We start from the raw sequence: 7,309 nt of genomic DNA on the forward strand, positions 1-7,309 counted from the left end.
TTATTTCATGGGAGCAGGGGAGGGTGTGTGCATGGTATGTGTTGACTCCTGAGGAGTCCTGAGACTTCCAGTTTGGTAGCAAGTGCCTTTCCCAGTTGAACGGTTTTGCCTGCTCTGCAGAAAGTGTATTAGTTCTTATGTTTGTTACTTTGTAGCTTATTCATGAATTCTAAGGCTCAAACTGAGTCTACAAACACTCAAATTCAAGTGATTTCCAAATATTTCCTTCCAGATTCATTGAGAAGGCATCAGTGGTAATCAGGAACGATACTTGACAATAATCAGTGAATACAACACTCGTGTTTCAGTCTGGAAGAGGAAGGCTCTGATGCCCATGGCAGTTCAGGGAGAATGTGTACAGCCTAGCCACTATGGAGCTCTGAGGCGGATGTTAGCTTCCCTTGCAGCATCCCCAGGAGGCTTGGGGCTCAGAGTTGATGATGTAGTAGAGGCAGGAGCGGCCCCAAGCCCATCTGTATTGTATACTTTGAAAGGACAGAGGCCAGGTCGTGGTGGTACACACCTTAATCCCAGCACTCTGGAAGCGGAGCCAGATGGACATCCTGGTTTACAGAGTGAGTTCCAGGATAGCCAGAACTACACCTAGAAGCCCTACCTCACAGGAAGGAAGGAAGGAAGGAAGGAAGGAAGGAAGGAAGGAAGGAAGGAAGGAAGGAAGGAAGGCAGGCAGGCAGGCAGGCAGGCAAGAGTTGGTCTGGGATGTAAATGATGGTGGAGCAGTCAGCCTGTGTGAGAGCCATGTTCAGTGCCCAGGAAAGCACTCATACACTCACAGAGACATAAGATGGCTAATTGTCCAGAAAGCAGAGAAGAAAGAGAACCAGTACTGGATCTCTTGGACCCTGTGTGACAGGGCCCCAGGTACTCACCGCAGTGACACATTCAGTTCAGAGCTCAAAAATGTCAAGCAGGAAAATCCTCAACATTCCTCTCCAAGGACTTAAAAGACAGACTGCCTGTGGAAGAATGAGCTGTGGCTGGCCTATCTGGTACAGTCAGGGCCATGGAATGAGAAGAGAAGAGAATGCCTGTCTTATCAGCAATAAGGAGCTTTTAGACAGCAGAGGAATGTCTCCAAATGTGTGCGGGGAAGATAACTTTCATCCTGTGTTTACTTACCCCTGGCCAAATCTGCCAAGGTATTTTCAGACAGGCAAAGGGGTTGCCACCCCCACTTCTGCTAGGAGGCTATTTAACGATGTCATCTACACGAGCAAAATGAGGAACTGAACTAAGAAAAGGGAAGGTGTGAGCTTCGGGGAAGTGGATTTGGACAGTAGCAAATAGTGGGGTGGTCTGACAAGAGGACTTGGCTGTGAGTTTCCGGTCTAGCACTGAGCAGGCGGGAGGGCTGGAAGGAGCTGCCTGAGAAAGTGACAGTCCAGGAGGCAAGCTGTGGTCTTCATTCTGACCAGATGAGGAGAGTAAGAAAAGCGCTTGTTCCGGGGAAGCGCTTTCTGCACAGGGTCAGTGAGTGTAGGACGTGTCCCCGGCTCCCTGCTCAGTCCGGAAGTCACACAACCAACCACCACGCTCTGGGTTGTCTTCAAGTTCATATGTGGACAGGCCCTGGAGGACTCACCCAGAGGGGAGGGTATGAGTGTGAACAGCTTTGAGATGTAGCTGGAAAATGATGAAGTGTGGAAGGAAAGAGGAAACTGCTATGCTTGGAGAAAATGCTCATTCATTCATCTGTTCGTTCATCCATTCATTCATTCATTCATTCTGCTTTTCTTTCCAGATCTTCCATCTCCAAGAAGCCACTCTGTCCGGCCAGTGTCTGTTCAGGCCCACTGAGGAAGTGTGCAGAAGTCTTGGAAGTCTGTCCCCGCCCTGAAGAGCTTCAGAAATAGTGGGAGTTTCCCTAAAGCCTTTCATAGCCTTAATTCATGTCGTGTATAAATTAACATAAATCATGTCTATTTACATAGTGAAAGTCCAGAATAAATGAAATAATTTTGCTACCTTGGTGTTGAAACATAAACTGTGCCGTTGATAGACCTAGGTAGAATAGTAGGATGGCGGCCATCCATCCAGTGGACGTGTGGGGGGTGGGGCTAAGGAAGCAAGCTGCAGGAGGCTCTTCTGATGTGTTTGGGGTGGCGGGGATGCTGGCTTATGTATCTGTTTCTATGAAGACACATAACTGGGGAGACCTGAAGCGGGTGAGGGTAGAAGTAGGGAATGGAAGACTTGCTTTCCTGTTTCTTACCTTCCTGTCTGACCGAGCTCCTCCACAGAGGGCCTGCTGCTGCTTGTATGAAAGTTTGCCTTGGCATATTTGGGATTCCCATTTGAATCACTGCCTTAATGCTATTGGTTTTTGTTACTGGTGTGTGAGTGTGTGTGCGCGCGAGCGCACTTGTTTGGACTGGTTTTCCCCCAACCCTTCTTTGCCCCCTTCTATCTTGCCATTCTCATCCCTACCCATCTCCCATGGGCCCCTTGCTAGCTTCCTGGCTTTTGTTCCTGTTTCCTCCCACCTGGATATACCTGCTTAACAGTTAGAGGCTAGACTCTGCATGCAGCAGAGAGTAAGCTACTTTTGCCTTCTGAGCACAGGATACCTCACTTAATGATCCATTTTCATAATTTCATTTTCTTTCATGGCTGAATACAATTCCATTTTCTGTATGTACCACATTTTAATTATCCGTTCTGGCAAAAGACATCTATGCTGAATCCATTTCAGGTCCTCAAGGATGCGACCTTCCTTTGGGTGGGCCGTTTCTGCTCCACTGGCTTAGCAAATGTTTGCTAGGCTGCCGCTGAGAACCTGGGCTCCACCTCTCTATACAGAATGGTCTTGTGAGTTTTTGTTTGAAGTTTCTAGAATGTTCTCGCTTCTCTTATCCTGTGTCTTCTGTTGTTCCTGTCTTCCTGCATTGGCTCTTTCCAGATTCTGCCCCCCACTGGTACCAAAGCTAAACCTTGCTGATGTGGATAGAGCTGCTTCCCCAGGCATCTTCGACATTGTTAACACTTAGTTCCATGGGTCCACATCAGTGTTGTAATACTGTTCCATGGCCTGAATATAAACAATGGCGGAGAATGGCAAAGAAGGGCTCAACTTCCAGGCATCTATAAGCCACCTGACATGGGTACTAGAATCCTAACTTCAATCTACACAACAGAGCAGCAAACACACTCTTAACCTCTGAGTCATCCCGCCAGCCCTGTGTAAGACCCTGAGTTTGATCAATAGCTACACACACACACAATCACAATCACAAATAACATGGGGAATTCTCATGTGCCGTTGCAACTTCTGTGCAAGCATCCACACAGCTAACTCCTGCCAATGAAACTGCTCAGAAGGAAGTTGCCAGCTTCGCAACAAGAGCTGACACCTGCTTGCAGTGTGTAGGTGAATTGTAATCAATTAGGTTTATATCCTCATGTTACAGAAAGGCATTTCGGGATTCCAGGGCTGGTGCCTGCTGTCACCTTATTCCAAAGCCTCTGCTCTCTGCTGCCTCTCAGCAGTTCCTAGAAGGCAGCGCCTACCAAGCTGTACAAAGAAGAAACTGGGTCCATTCCTTGACTTCAGAAGGAAGAGGTAACCAAGGTGCTTGAAATGAGGTCAGGGTGACTGCTGAGCAGTCCTCATGGGCAGGGATCTTTGCTCAAAGGCGTCACAAGTACAAGCTTGCAGAGGCCATTTCCACAGTGAAAAAAAGACATGAGATAACTACGGCCAAGAAGAGTCAGTGCACTGGGGATTTGTCGGGGTCACCAGCCCAAGTCCCATCATCCCTTCAGTCTGGGGCTAGCACAGTTCCTCCAGTTCCAAGGGTTCCCATGCTGGCCCTCCTCTCTCCTTATTGGTAGGATCCCTGATAAGGAAGTTGTGCCTCCTGGTTGTCGCACCCCCAATGCTGTACATGGAAGATTCATATAGACATAATTTAAGGGTGACAGTGGAATGTATGTAATGACAAGCAAGGCTCTCAGCTCACTGCAGCTTTCCTGGTACCCACAAATAGATCAAACCACCAAGGACCTGGGGCCACAGGTTCAGTAGATGGTGTGCCAGAGAAAGGTGCTACGGAAGGCTTATTCTGAGGAAGACTCAAGGACATAAGAACTGTTAACGAGGAGTTGAGACCATGTTTGTAGCTAAAAGCCTGGACTGAGGATGGGGACCAGGATGGAAGAGATGGTGTAGTCAGCTCAGATACATACGTAGGCTATTTTATTGGCACGCTCTATCTGTGACATTAATAAGATAAGCTGTGAGGAGGATAGTTCCTTATCAGATTGGGAAGGTATTTATAGCTCATTTCCTAATTATATAACTCAGACGGCGTAGTAGGCAATAATACAGTAACAACTTCAGCGGCCCTGTCACTTGAGTGCGTTTAGGAGTGACAGGTCTCTTCCTCTTGTGCATGTGGTACATTGTTCAAACATCTGGCCTCAAGTTCTAGCCATATCCTAAAGAAAAGCCAAAATGCAGATGCTTATTTATAGTAATATGCTTCCCCTCCCCCCTGACTCATTCTCTTTCCTGGGTGCATTGTGTATGGATGAGAGAAAGATGTCAGATAAGTTGTCGATCGTATAAGTCTTATTTTCCCTTAGACCATGAGATAATCCACCTCTTACCTTAGACTATATTCAGCTCCCATACTTCTAAGGGCAAAGCAGGTGCAGGCGAGCTGCACTTGAGTTTCCAAGATGCTCTTCACTGCTGCTCTTTCAGCCTGCATCTCTCATTGTCTGATGCTTTCTCTTTTTTTCAAGTGGGTCTTGCGATGTAGCACAGCCTGGCTAGGGATTTATGGTCCTTCTGCTTTAGCTACTCAAGTCCTGGGATTGTGCTACTACACCTGGCTCCAAGTGGTTTCTACTAAGATAGCCAGGTTACCCCATCATCTGGATGAGCTTCCTTCCCTAAAATGACTGCCAACTCCCAGGTCTGCTGGATTTGAAAAAACTTAAGAGATTCTTCCCGCTTGTCTCAAGTTCAAAACTACCAAAAACAGGGTTAACATATAACCGGCATGCGGGTATAAAGACATTTCGCACTTGCTGGATGAACAAAGCTAATTCATTTGGATTTTTTTGAGATGGGATCTCATGTTGTCCAGGCTGGCCTTAGATTCCCTGTGTAGCCAAGGATGGCTTTGAAAAGTCTCATCCTGCTGTCTCTACCTCCTAAGTACTGAGATCACAGGCTTGTTTCACCCTGTCCAAACCGCACACTGGTAAGTGTGTGTGTGTACACACGTAGAGGGCTTACAGGGGCCAGAAGAGGATCCCCTGGAGTTAAAGGCAGTTATAGAGAACTGAAATGTGCGCTGGGAATTGAACTCTGATCCTCTGCAAATCAAGAATTCTCTTTTTAAAATTATTTTTCTTTTATGTACATTGGTGTTTTGCCTGCATGTGTGAGGGAGTCATATTCCACAGAAAAAAGTCAGAGACAGTTGTGAGCTGCCATGTGGGTGCTGGGAGTTGAATCTGGGTCCTCTGGGTCTGTTTTGTGCCCTGAGAGTTTATTCCTTATCAGGTCTGGTTGGAGTAAATCTAGACTAGAGAGTCTGAGGAAGGTAAAATATATTCCTTGAAAAACCATCCCCAAGTAGACACCTGATATTGACCTCCCAAAGGTCATGGTCCACTTAAGAAAGGGGACAGGGTCTTGTTCTTCCGTGTTACTGGGGCTTCCGAGCTCTGTGCTAGGAGGAGCCCTGGAGGAGGCTGAGGCCTGCTGGAGTACCACATCCATGCTGACAGGTGAGCACAGAACATGGCCCATGTGACATCTCATATCAGAACCCCGGCTGGATTACTGTTTCCTTTAGGACATTCCTTGGGGTCTGCTTACCTTGTTCTTCTCAAGTGGGGACGGAGATGAGGGTGCTCACTATTCCAGCCCCATTTGGAGCAAAAGAGGGTATTTGCCTGGTGTGCACAGAGCCTGAGGTTTGGACATGGTGAAACAAGCCTGTCCAGAGTGTGTGTGTAACTTACAGGGTCTCAGCTTTGAAAACATCCCAAAGCCACAGGCCCTGAGCTGGGGAGGCCACACCTTTGTCTGCACAGAGCTGTGTTTGTGCTGGTTCCCACCTGAGCTGACACCTTCCTGTTCCAGAGTGAGGACAGTACCAGTAGCAGGTCGAGGTTCTGTTTAGCGAGTTTATTTCTGTTTCTCACCATATATATATATATATATATATATATATATATATATATATATATATATATATGTGCAGCTTCTGAGGTAGAGGTGGGTGGATCTCAGTGAGTTCAATACCAGTCTGGTTCACAATGAGTTCCAGGTCGGTCATACAGAGCTACACAANCTTTGTCTGCACAGAGCTGTGTTTGTGCTGGTTCCCACCTGAGCTGACACCTTCCTGTTCCAGAGTGAGGACAGTACCAGTAGCAGGTCGAGGTTTAATGTAAGGCTTGAATAGCAATACTCTGTCTAATATATATATATATATATATATATATATATATAATTTTCTCCATAGCCAAGTGCAGCTTCTGAGGTAGAGGTGGGTGGATCTCAGTGAGTTCAATACCAGTCTGGTTCACAATGAGTTCCAGGTCGGTCATACAGAGCTACACAAATAAAATGTCTGCCAGTGGATGGTGGCACAGGCCTTTAATCCCAGTACTCTGGAGGCAGAGACAGGTGGATTCCTGTGAGTTTAAGGCCAGCCTGGTCTACAGAGTGAGTCCCAGGACAAGCAAGGCTACACAGACAAAATAAATAAAATAAAATCCTCCCCCCCCTTACTGTCTCTGTACTGTTATGAATCTTGCTTTTTAATTTTGTTTTTGCAAAAGATCCAGCTAGGGCTGGTTACAGGTGGTTGTGAGCCGCCTAATGTGGGTGTATGGGGATCGATCTTAAAACCCCTGGAAGAGAAATACGTGCTGTTCACCGCTGAGCCATCTTTCCCATCAATCTTTATTTGAAGATATGCTTTCTACCTTGTCTTTAATGTTTGAGGGGGGATTCACGGTGGGAACCTTATAAATTCAAAGAAGGTTTTTACGGATGTGCGTCTCAGGAAATGAGGGGCTTCTACCCTCTTGCTTTGTTTTAGTGGTCCCTCTACCCTGATCCTGATGTCTTTATGCAGCGGGGATGCGTCCGGGGAGGAAGCACGGAGGTCTCTCCCAGACCGCTGGGCAGTCGGCTGGCAGGTGGCTGGCTGAGTTCACCCCGCCCCCGGCCCTAGCCCCGCCCCACTGCTCCACGCGCATTGGCCCGACCAGCTGTCTCTCTACGCGCTGGGGAGGGGGCGCGCGGCTGCGGTCCCTCTGC

General features: G+C 47.5%; 1 protein-coding gene across 1 annotated transcript in view; it reads left to right on the forward strand.

Annotated features, from left to right (window-relative positions):
* Mthfd1 (methylenetetrahydrofolate dehydrogenase, cyclohydrolase and formyltetrahydrofolate synthetase 1) overlaps positions 1-1,999 on the forward strand; it is a 64,483-nt gene extending 62,484 nt beyond the window's left edge. Inside the window, exon 28 of the mRNA XM_021178764.2 lies at positions 1,763-1,999. The gene's annotated coding sequence lies outside the window, so the exon portion shown is untranslated. The remainder of the gene's footprint in view (positions 1-1,762) is intronic.
* Positions 2,000-7,309: the final 5,310 nt, after the last annotated feature.

The sequence above is a fragment of the Mus caroli genome, chromosome 12 (genome assembly GCF_900094665.2).
Source record: "Mus caroli chromosome 12, CAROLI_EIJ_v1.1, whole genome shotgun sequence".
NCBI lineage: Eukaryota > Metazoa > Chordata > Mammalia > Rodentia > Muridae > Mus > Mus caroli.